Source organism: Pleurodeles waltl, chromosome 5, assembly GCF_031143425.1.
Source record: "Pleurodeles waltl isolate 20211129_DDA chromosome 5, aPleWal1.hap1.20221129, whole genome shotgun sequence".
Lineage (NCBI taxonomy): Eukaryota > Metazoa > Chordata > Amphibia > Caudata > Salamandridae > Pleurodeles > Pleurodeles waltl.
Window position 1 is genome coordinate 314,092,514 of NC_090444.1, and position 12,929 is coordinate 314,105,442.

A 12,929-nucleotide genomic window follows, 5' to 3' on the forward strand; every position below is an offset into this window, starting at 1 on the left:
GGGCAGCCAGGCAGTTCATCTTAGCAGGTTGCAGGTTCTGGTTCAGGTTTTTCTCCAGGAAAGTGTTTGAGTTGGTAGGGGCAGAGGCCCTGTTTAAATACCCAAATGTGCCTTTGAAGTGGGGGAGACTTCGAAGAGTGACTTAAAAGCGCACAAGGTCTCCTTTTAATTCCATCCCGTCTGCCAGGTTCCCAGTAGGGGGTTTGGCAGTCCTTTGTTTGAAGGCAGGCTACTGTCCTTTGACATGTAAGTGTCAGGGGCCCCCACCCTCCCGGCCCAGGAGGACCCATTCAATATGCAGATGTATGCAAGTGGAACTGAGCATCCTGAGTTTGGGGTTTGTCTGAGTGAATGCACAAGGGAGCTGTCAACTATACCTAGCCAGGCATGGATTATAAGGCACAGAGGATTTAAGTGCAGAGAAATGTTCACTTTCTAAAAGTAGCATTTCTAAAATAATAATATTAAATCAAACTTCACCAGTCAGCAGGATTGTTTATTACCATTCTGGCCATACTAAATGTGACCTTGTTACTCCTTTCAGATCAGAAGCTACCACTCAAACAGTATATGAGGGTATCCCTAATGTTAGCCTATGAAAGGAGCAGACCTCACAGCAGTGCAAAATTAATTTAGAAGTTTTACACTACCAGTACATGTAAACTACAGAAGTACATGTCCTGCCCTTAGCCTAAACAGCACCCTGCCCTATAGGTTACCTAGGGCCCACCTTTCTGACATATGTAAAAAAGGGTTGTTTTAGACTTGGCAGATACTTTTAAATGCCAAGTTGAATTGTCAGTGAAACTGAACACACTGGGACATGGTTAAGGGGCTACTTAAGTGGGTGGCACAATCAGTGCTGCAGGCCCACTAGTACCATTTAATTTACAGGCCCTGGGCATATATAGTGCACTTTATTAGGGAGTTACAATTAAATTAAATAATCCAATTGGGTATGATCCAATGTCATCATGTTTCAAGGGAGAGAGCATATGCACTTTAGCACTGGTTAGCAGTGGTAAAGTGTGCAGAGTCCTAAAACCAGAAAAAACAGTGTCCAGAAAGTGGAAGGAGGCAGGCAAAAAGTTAGGGGTGACCACCCTAAGGCTGTCAGGTCTAACAACTCTGTATCTTTTAGCAGGCGTGGCCATGCTACAGACATTCCAAGTAAGCAGGGTGTAATGTAGCCTGTCCTCAGTGGTGTGATCTCCCATTATGATATCGTTTGGAGCAAAATTTCCCACCTGTGTCCTCCCTTCCTGCTGTGGAATATCCTGTTGTGTTCTCGATCTGCATGGTTGAGGAGGATCTTCTTGCTCTGTGTCTCCATTGCCCTTATCTGCCATTTTCCCTTAATCCTCCTTGAAAATGAAATAGTCTGAATTAACCAGTGAACAGTTAACAATAACCTCCCAGGTGGTAGGTCTATGCCCACGCTGCCACATTGCCTCACGTTACAGCACATGTAGGTCCACTATTATATAGAAGATAAACATGTCCACTTGGATAACCTGGGTCAGGACATAAAGTTCCAGCCAGAGTCGCCCCCTTGAGCTATGGCCCTAGTGAGTGTGTTCCCATCCAGCTTCTAAGCAGTGGTCAAGGGCAGCGCTAGGACCGGCTCAAGTGTCAATCTAGAGTGCCTCGCAGCCCACAGGTGTCCGCCACCTGGCTCTTCATGTCCGATCTCCTATTCACAGCAAGAATGCTCTTTGCCGCAATGGGCAGTTATGGCGTGGCTCGATATTGTAGGTGGCCTGGTGTGAATTAGTTACAGTTTGTCCGCAGTGTGAGGTGTAACGACCGACCCTTTAGACAAGCTCAATAAGGTGGATTGGGAGCTCCCTGTGTCCAAGCCCAAACCAGAGTGTTGTTTCTCCTGGAATATAGCAAAAGTATTTGCTTGCATATTGCATGGTCTCTTCTAGTGTTTTAGCCCTCTTTTTCACTGCTTGTGTGCAACTCCGATCTCTGCAGGAAGTAAGAGTGAAGAAGAAGGACTGCCCCGCTGAACTCCTGGTCTGTACCTGAAGGACTGCATCCACAAGGACTGCACCAGCTCGAACCTTGGACCAAGTTTGTGGACACCACAAGTCCCCAGAAAGGACTTCTGGAAGAAGATCTAGAAGTTTGGAGAAGTTTTGATAAACTTTTGAAAAATATCTACATAAGGTGAACAAACTGTCAACAAGAGTCAAGCCCGCAGCGTCAAACCATAGTCTGGCCTGAACTTCAGGTTGTCCCGCTCTAGTTCTGGAGCTTTTCCCCATTGACAAGACTTCTAGGAGTGGACTGGATCTTTGCACTGAGCCAAGCAGACGAGGTTGCATTACAATCCGGCCTGAAGAGGAGTCTCACTCAACAACAAGAAAAAAACTCCAGAAAAAAGACTGAATTTTATTCTTGCAGAGGGGTTACTCCATCACAAATGTGACAGATATCCTGTCCACTATATTATGATTCCCCCTAGACTATAATGGGATCATAATACAGTTGAAAGGATATCAAATTTTTACCAAGTCCTACTGTTCAGTGTATCCGACTTGGGGTTCTTTGTGGTCAGCCTCAGACTTTGTTCCGTCAAGTGTGTCTAGATGTCTGTGGTTGGCACTTTTTGCTTTTAGGCACTAGAAAGCATCTTTCAACATCTAATCTTTAACAATTCATATCTTTTGATCCCTACACTGGATTTTTGCTGTTTTGGTGTCATTGCAAACATATAAATGTTTAAAATTTTCATAAAATGATGTTGGATTTTTAGTGTGTGCTATGTTTTACCTATTTACTGTCTTGTTGACATTAAATGCTTGTCCCCTAATTTAAGCTTAATTGAACGTGGGCCAAGCTACCATGGGCTGAGCAAGGATTAATTAATTGAGACATTGATTGGACCTTATGTGAGATTGTGGTCTATTGCTTACGGCCTCAGTACAAGTTTGGCAGTTGCACCGCAGGACCACCAAACTCACAGGGCGGACGCCACCACCATGGTGGTGGTGTCCCACCTGCCCTATTACAATATTCCTGATGGTTTGATTGACTGGCGGGAACTTTACAATAGAGTGTTCCCACCGGTCAGACCGACAGAAAGAGTGTTATGAGATAGTACTTGGCTCCCTTATAGGAGCAGAGTGCGATCTCTAAGCACAGATGGGGCTGACCAGCACCCTCAAAATGTGCACTGTCTGAAAAGCAGACAGTGTGCATTCTGATGTGCTGGCATGGCATGGGCAGTGCAGGGCCCCCCATGTCCTCCAGCACACCCTCACTGCCAGCTTTTCCATGTCGGTGAAACCGCCATGGAAAGGCTTGCGGCGAGGGGATTTGTAATCAACCAGGCTACAATGAGTTCAGTGCCGCCCTGGCTGAGTACAGCTCTGACCACCATCATGCCTTTGGGAACCAGGTTCCTAGTAGGGATGGGGGTCCCCTGGCAGGTCCACCCACCAGGGTTGTAATTGGGCGGTCGGATCACCCGGAGAGTGGCAGTCCGACCGTCAACACGAGTGTGGTGGTTCTCGGACCACTACACTCGTAATGAGGCCCTAAGTGTAGGTACCTACCTGCCCTTACTAATAACCCATTTTACAACATATATCAATAACAAAAATATGAGACACACAAATATTGTAACCTTTAACTAAAGATATATTCAGTCAAAAATATCAGAACACACAGGGCCTCATAACGAGTCTGGTGGTCACTAGACAGGGAGCCATCCGCTCTGCCAGGATCAGAGATCCCGGCGTCTGGAGGTAGGTGGCAGTCCTAATCCACCAGGGCAGTGCTGCAAGCAGAGCAGCCCTGGGGATTATGACCTCGTTCTACGTCAGCCTTTTTCTTGTGATAGTACTGCCATAAAAAGGCTGTTGGAGAACAGGTGTGGGGGCCTACACTGCCCATGCACTTGGCATGGTGCACCCTGCAGGCTACAGCATTTCTGCTGCTGGCTCAATTAAGAGAGAGATGGAGACAATGCTGTAGTGTGTTTCCTGCTAGGCCAGGGGAACTCTTAATAACTCAGGCAGGGAGGTTTCCGTGTAGGTGGCGGACAATCTGTTGGAAGTTTTTCAGAAAGGGTTTTTCTTCCTGCCAAACTCACAATGACCCCAACAGTATCTAGAACATTAATACTGACAGAAATAAATAAATAAATAGTTTTATTGATAAAGCATAAAATAACACTATTTTACGTTGAAGACAATTTAAAAATAGCCATTAAAAAAAATATAAATATTCTAACATTATTATATATATTTTAAAACACTAATACACAAATAACACAAAAAGCATACATTTCAATACATTAAAATATTATTAAAAAATATTTCCAACAAGTATTAACATTTAAACATAAAACAATAATATTTATAAATATATACATCAATAATGCATCCAATTTAAACTAAAATACAGAGATATATATTCATTGTTATAAAATAAACATTTATATTAAAAGGCAATAACTGAAAAAACATTCAAACTAAAAGAACACTAACCAATAAGAACAGACTGAAAATAGAAATAACAAATAAAACGTTATACAAATAAACTAATAATATAAAAGGCACACAAATGTGCTACTACTCAAAAAACTGTTAGGGCAAGAAAATTATTCTCTGCCAGATTTTTAAAACACATCCTAAAATCTAGCTTCCAAAGTAAGTAAAGCATTTATATATGCTAACAAAATTTTGTATTTTTTAAATAGGCAAAATATCAAATATTTCATAAAACACTATACTGCTTTTATGTCTTTCTGTTTAGATACTGCAAAGAAATTATTGCAACATCGAGAAACTACGAATGTACTGGAAAAACATCTATCACAAACCTGGAAAAAGGCACAAAAAAGTAAGTTAATTCAAGATATTACTAAACACCTCCTCACCATCAGATAGAATTTTTTTTATGAAACTCTCCCAGCCCCTATAACCGACCAACAAAAAAAAGTTTCAAATACTAATAAAATAATGTTTTCCCAACAGAAAAGGACCCACCTGACCCAGCTTGAGGGAAGGCCTGAAAATGAAGACAACCATGTCTAGAAGGACAAATATGTAATTATAAAATAGAAACCAGTACCATAGTTTTGTATGTCAATAACAAATGTATTCTTACATTCTTAAATTCATTCATAAATAATGACAGAAAGAACAAAATATATAACATCACAGAAAGGGAAACAATTACTTTCTCACATGGAGTGCACTTATAGCGCAGAAAGTAACAGCACAGACACTACCAATTGGAAAAGGACTAAATATTACTCTGATGCTTGCTATGGGAGGGCCACAACAAAAGAAGATGTCTTTATTAATGCAAGGGAATTGAAGTTCGGGATTTTCTATCATCTGACTGCCAAAGCTGCGGGGAGGATGCTGTCATCATACTAGCAGCCTCCCACAGTCGTATTAAGATGTTTCTACCAGGCTGACCGGCAGAAACATCATATTACGGTGTTTCCACCAGTCATACCAGCAGAAAAAGCACCACGACTTAATGGACCCTAGGTCAATAACAAAATGCAACAGCACCCTAGGAATGCACAGTTACAGACAATGCACATTCAAATGGTGCTGGCGGGGGGGGCTACACTGCCTATGCTATCAGCATAGGCCGTGCAGGCCCCCCCTCTAACTCTCAGGACTGGCTTTCTGCCAGCCTTTTCTTGGTGGGGACCCCACCATGAAAGAGCTGGTGGAAAGTGGACTCATGATCAACATGGAGGAGCTGAACTCAGTACCACCATGGTTTATCATGACTCCGACTGCCATCACCCCACTTGTCTCCTAGTCTCCCTCCTGTGATGTTTCTGGATAACTGTGACCAACAACCTTCTCAGAATCAAAAACTATTTTAAACTGCAAAAGAGAGCCTGGCTCTCCTTGTTCCGTTCCATATCCAGGATGTGAGCCACCCAGCTCTCAGAAATGCAGGCATTCCACAAATTTGTCTGGGATGGCAACCCCACCTCCATAGGCCTTTCCCGAGTCCCTTTCTCAAGACCCTGGGCTCCATGCACTGTACCACAACAGACACACATGCAACGCAGCACCCATAAGTACAGATGTGTGCTGCACAGTGTAACATGCTAACACAAAGGGCACCATGTGTGAGACAGGCCTAAGTCATGGCACACACACATGATCTGTGTTTGTCTATGACTTAAACATCAGCACTTTAGATCCAAATATTATTGAAACTGTGGCACTCAGGGCAGGGGTGCATATCATCCCCGTGCAAGGGACTTTTCCTTTCCAACATGAACCCATCAATACTGATTTCTACCCAGTCTTTATTAATCATTGGTAGACACTGAAAGACTGTTTTGCAAACTTCACTTTTGAGTATACATACAATTTTGAGTGAGTTTATACTTTTCGGTATGCATAAACTGCAGTTTTGTAGCAAATTACACTTTTGTAATAACTTAGACAGTGCTTTAGAACTTAGCGGATGAGTTACTCTTTTACAGCAGTGACGGTTATCTCATCCATCAAAATCTAAATCCCAGTGGATATAATGAGATTTATATTTTGGAGGACGGAATATCCATCACCGATTGAAGGAGTAACCCATCCGCCGATTTCTAAATCAGGCCCTTACACTTTTGCAGTAAGTAAGCACCACATATGGCCATACACTGGTGCTGTAATAGCCACCCACAGAAAAATAATAGACAAAAGGACTTAGAATAAAGCCCCATAGGAAATAATTAAAATTAAATTATTTAAAATAGATAAAAATATAAATAAATAATGTTAAAAATATATACACATCATATGGTTCATTATTTAGATATAAAGTATTTGAATAAACGATTTTGAATTTAAATATTTAATTACCAATACACTGTTTTTAAAAATAATTAAATTCATTTTAATTAAGTCTATGCATCATTTTTAAAAATTATTGACACAAATTAAAAAATGCCTTTTCTTTAGGTGGGGATTTCATTTTTTTGTTTAATCTTCAAAAAATAATTTGTATTCAATTAAATGTAATTGTGTTGATTAAGCTTGCATGATGCCAAACACACATTCAGAAACAGGCACACAAAAGCAAATGAAATATGTGGGTTTGGGGCTCCAAAAATACTTAAGATCATAGTGGGCAATAATAGACAGAGGCAAAGGCAAAAAAAATTGAGATATAGAAATTGACAAAAGTGAGATAAAGAGAATGAAAATTAATTTTCCAGGGGACCCCTTTGAATGCGGGGGCCACAGTTAATCTGCCCATGCCTTTTAATGTCTCTGAGAGTGTGATAAACAGGCCGGGATGGTGGATTAAACAGGTATAGGGGAGATTTACAAAGCTTTTGCTCTTGTTTAGTGCCATAAAAGAGATGCTAACCAGCACAAAATGATTTTTTCCTAATTTACTTTCCAGGATAAAACTTGTTCTGTGCTGGAAAGTACCCTAAAAGTAACACAAAGCAGCGCACAGCACTGCTTTGCCTTACTTAGCGCTGAGGCGGTGTCACATGTGTGGCACATGGCTGTTCCCATGCAATCACTGATGCCTTTTGACACAAAACTGTATATACAAACTATAGCAGACACGGTTTTGTACCAAATGTTAAGGCCATTTAAAAGCATGCGTTACTCCAACTGTGCTGTGATTAAACACCTCTGACGACCCTATGGGTAAGGGCCATCAGAGGTAGACCTCTAATTTTGCTGACCTAATTTAGATGACTGGAATTTGAGGTCGTTTTTCACTACCTGTCACTGCTAGGAAAACCTTTGCGGTAAGGCCCGGCAAAAACTGCTAAATGCTCTCCTGGCCATGGGAAAGGACTACCATGGCGAGGGCATCATTTTTTTTTTTTTTCAAAAAATCACTCTTCATAATTTTATTTAGAAAATACTAAATAAAACAGTTTTGTGCTGGGCTTTGTCATGTAAATGGAGCCCTGCGCAAACTGCAAAAAGCATTGATAGAAACACCATGACAGTGGTTTCTGGCAATGCTTTGAGAAATGACAAACTGCTTGAGGGTCATTTTTAAATCTAGTGTAAGGTACCTCAGTGAGGGTGACATAGTAATTGAATCCTTTCCGTAGCAGAGAAATGGGCGGTCTACCAGGTTATAAATCTGGCCCTTATTCTTTAACAAATTAAACAATGACCATAATCAGTCACCAAGTAACACTCACCCCGTTGACCCATAAGTGAAATATGGAAAAATGATCAATGATCACGTACCTCAGACCAGAATGTATGCAACCTAGTCAAAAGCACAGAAACTTCATTTAGTTTAAGGAAACAGCACAAAAGCAATGGACAGGACATGTAAGAAACATTAAAATATGTGAAATACCATGTAAATTCCATACACATTTAAAAATGCAAAAGATTCAATTGCTGACCCCATTATTTGAACAATTGCACAATGTTTAACTTGAGAATTCTTAAATTGGATACTAAATAAATCTGCACGTTAATACTTAACTTAAGACATTGGGCCTCATTATGAGCCTGGTGTTCAACAGACCACCAGACTGCTGCTGGTTTGGCAGATGGACCACCAAATTAGGAGTTTGGCAATCGGGCCGCCTAATGACCACTGACTCCGCTGGGAACAATGTTCCTGATGGGCTGATGGTGGTGGAGGTTATAATCATCCAGAGGGGCGCTGAACTCAGGGTCACCCTGCTGATTACAACCTGGTTCCCCGCCAGCCTTTTCATGGCAGTTTCACTGCCATGAAAAGACTAGCAAAGAACAGGTGCAGGGGGCCACTGGGGGCCCTTGCACTGTCCATGCCCAGGGGCAGTGCAGGGGTCCCCCTGCCCAGCACCCTCATAAAGTGTACTGTCTGCTGTTCAGACAGTTCTCATTATAAGGGTGCTAGTGCCCCCTGTGGGTGGCAGAGCAGGCAAGAATGCTGCTGCCACTTTCCTGCTGGGCTGTCATCCAAGCTGGAAAACCATAGTTAGGCCGACTGAAAGGTCACCAGAAAGGTGGCTATCTCCCCATCGGAAGCCGCCAAACTCATAATCGGCCCCATTGTTTCCAGGGATTTTGGAAGTATTTTCATTAAATTGTGCAGTCTGCCACAAGATGAGCTCTGGTGAAAGTAGGGTATTTTATTTCAAGAGTATGCAGTTGGGTTAAAAGAAAAATGTCTTGCCCTGGTAACTAAATTTACCTGTCTCCCTGGATCTATCTTGCCGTTCACACTGAAAGAAAAGAGGCTTCTTACTTTTAAAAACCTCATAGAACATCTCTTCAAAGGCAGCGATCTCACTACCTCTTTTTGAAGAAGTGATCTCAGCAGTCATGTGTTTGACAGATGAAGCAGGAACAGTGTGGCAGGAGAGAGGTAGAAATGGAAGCCTCTCAGGATTATTGTTACTGGCACTGGAACTTTGAGGAACAGAGAGACACACTCCGTGCGCCTGCCAAGTACTGCTCCCTCAAATGGTCTACAGAAATTCCAGGGATATACGAATTCAAGCATAGGACTTATTGTCGAGTGAAACTGAAAAATACAATACATCAAAGCAGGGTGCAGCACATCTAATATCTATTTGCTGCATAAATGGATCAATGAGATATTTTTAAGATTTTACAATCGTCTTTCTTTCAGTATATTCTGCTTAATTGTTTACAACCACTTTCAAATACTTATACATGATACCTTTTATCATTAGAAAAGAAAAAGTTAAAAACAGCAGGATTTTATTTTAATTTGGTCTACTGATCTTTTATCGTTAGCTGAAAGTGCGTTTTCTGCTAAACTAGCCATGATTTCGTGAATAATAATTTTATTCTAAAACAAGATAAAATAATAGTGCATTCTAAAAGTCAATATTTCTATACATAATTTAAAAAATCATACTTAAATGTACCAGATTCATTTGATCCTTATATCGATCTTGAGATTACATGGATATTGTCAGAAGAAAAATAATAGTTACTTTAAGTGATGTTTCAGCTTTCTTTTTAATGTGTTTTGCCTCTAGAACGTAATTACAACATCTATTACTATTTAACATATAGGCCCTCATTTTAACCCTGGCTGTTTTTTGACCGTCAAGGTTAATGTGGCGGTATTATAGCCAACAGGCTGGCAGTACATATAGCCACATTAGGAGTGTAGCGGGTTGGCTGCAGCCAACCCGCCACTTCTCCACTCATACCCCATGGCTGTATAAGCCGCCAGGCCGGAGATTTCAGTCTCCAACCCGGCGGCCCACAGAGTACCACCAGCAGCATTATGAGCTGGCCTACTGCCATGGTTTCTGTTGCATTAGCAATGCCACAAAAAACCATGGCAGTAGGTCCTACCGGTGACAGGGAATTCCTTCCCTGTCACCAGTAAGTGGCTCCCCCACATCCCAACACTCAACTGACACCCCCACCCCCCTTCCATCCAAACACCCCCTCATCCCTGATTCAAATATCCCCACACCCTCTGATACATGCATTCACCCTCCGCTCTCCTATAAACACACACATCACTCCCCTCACCCCACCCCCACTACAGTCACAGCGACCCTCACACCACACACCCGTCCCTGCATACACGCACACATACACCCACATGCAACATGCATGTACACTGGCAAACACGCATTCAGTGGCATACACACATTCACTCATTCACTGGTATACACGCATTCGCATACACATTGACCCAGACATACTCATTCTTACACGCTGACATGCACTCACTTCACCATTGTTACATGCATTCACTCACACACATACAACACAACACAGACTCATTCACACATGCACTTACACACACAGACATACACACAAAACAATCCCCCAAACTCTCCCATCTCCTCCCCTGTCGGATGCCCGACTTATGTTGGGTGAGGAGGTCCTCCAGCAGGGAACAAGAAGGGGGGGCTGCTACCGTCAGCAGCGCCCCACCAGCAGAACACCGCCAGGCCGTATTTATGCTCAAAATACGGCTGGCGGCGTTCTGCTGGCAGGGTGGTGCTGGTGTTAGCAGTGCCAGGTCACCACTGTTAGCCAGTATAAACACTGCTGGATTACCGGCCTTATTGTGGTGGAAGTCAGTCAGTGCTCACGATCTGGTCAACAGATAAACAGTTATTACTGCCAGTGTAATAATGAGGGCCATAATGTTTTGTACATATTGTGACTGTTATGATGTATGTCATGGGCTGAAAGTACAATAAAATATGCAATGGTAATAACAGTTAGCAATTAATCTGTACTTGTTAGTTAACACTCTTGAGACAGTTCTTGTGATTTTTAGAAAGGCAGTTCCACACATTGTGTACACGATGGATGATAACCAGATGGTGGGAAAGATTTGTATCTAATGGATGAGGTAACAAGCAGGTACTAAAATGAAGTAGGCAGATGTACAAATATAACAGTGTGAATAGATTAACTGTGCAGAAATGCCGGAGAATAAGTGAATCCCCTGATTTTGAACACAGTTTGACAAAAGTACTAAGGATGATGAGTTTTTTGATTTGCTATGCAAACACAGCTGTCCACTACATGTTCTAGCATAGCATATTTTTTGTGAAATGTTGCTTAGATTTCATGTGCAATTTTGTGGTTTCATAAAAATCACTAATTTCTCTTGCCAAAATCTTATCCCAAAAAATGGAATCATACGTTTAGGATAATGCGTGCTCACTACCTCAGCACGTAAGCCTGATCGCAAAACATTTCTGACTGGCATTGCTATGTTGCATGTGGTAAGTAACATAGCAATGCAACACCTTTTAAAACCATATCATTAAAACAGATCTGTTCAGGTGGTAATGTGTGACAGAACATATTTGATATGTTGCATTTTGCTGTGATGCTGACATGTTTTTGTGCTGTTGTGGTGTGTTATTGCCTTATTACATTGTGTAGTTGTGTTGTACTGTGGTTGTTGTGTGGCAATCTGTTTCAACTATTTTGTCTTGTGCTGCTATGTTTTAGTTCTGCAGTTGTTTGCTTTGTGTTTGCTATTGCGTTATTTTCTGCTGATACTTGTTGCTACACTTCTAGACAAAAGCAGTTCATTACTTTAAATTTCAAAGAACAACAGCTATTTGTCACTGTTGTTAAAAATACCGCTGTTCAATCTCATCCTCTATTTATACGCCAATCAGACCAAAGCAGTTGCAGAGACCAATCCTAAACTAACAGGGTTGGAGCAGAAAATAATTTTTGACAGATGTAATTTCATGTTCTTGATGGAAAGTTAATGTTGTTTTTGCTTTTACCCCCTTTTACTCCTGCATGATAAGCACAGGATTCTGCAGGTGGCGATTTGTGACAAGATTTTTGTGAGTATTTGTTGTTTGATATTTGTTATGGCAGTGATGCGTTCTGTAGTTTTATGTGCTGCATTATGTGATTGTGTTGCATTTTACTACAACAGTTGTGTTGTGTCACATTTTAAATGTATTATGTTGCTTTGTATGTTATTCTGTTTTGCTTGGTCATTTGCTGTAAATGTGTCAACAAAAGCTGCTGCATTTACTGCTAGTTTCAGCATGTGCCTGTAATGCCATGTTGGTGGTCCCAAAAAGACTGCCATTTTGGCGGTCTCCCATACCACCCTATTACAAGTTATACAGGCAGGATCCACCTACCACTAACCCACTAACCCAAAAAGCCAGAACACCAGCGGGGTGGGGGCCTGGAAATAGCCAGTCCGACATCCAGCACTGACAGTGTTGTTACCAACCACTGACCGTATTTCAAGTCCAAAGTTGCAGTCGCACATGTCCATGGTGGTCAGCCAATGGTGGTCAGTACCATGCGGTCTGCTGTCAACAAAGTAATGCACAACTGCACATTGGATGGATTTGAAAACAACACAGCTGACACATATTGCCTCACTCGACACACCTGCAAAGGACACTATAAAACACGCCTCTTCACACACCACAATCCTCTGCATCACCAAAGCCAAGCACAGAAGCC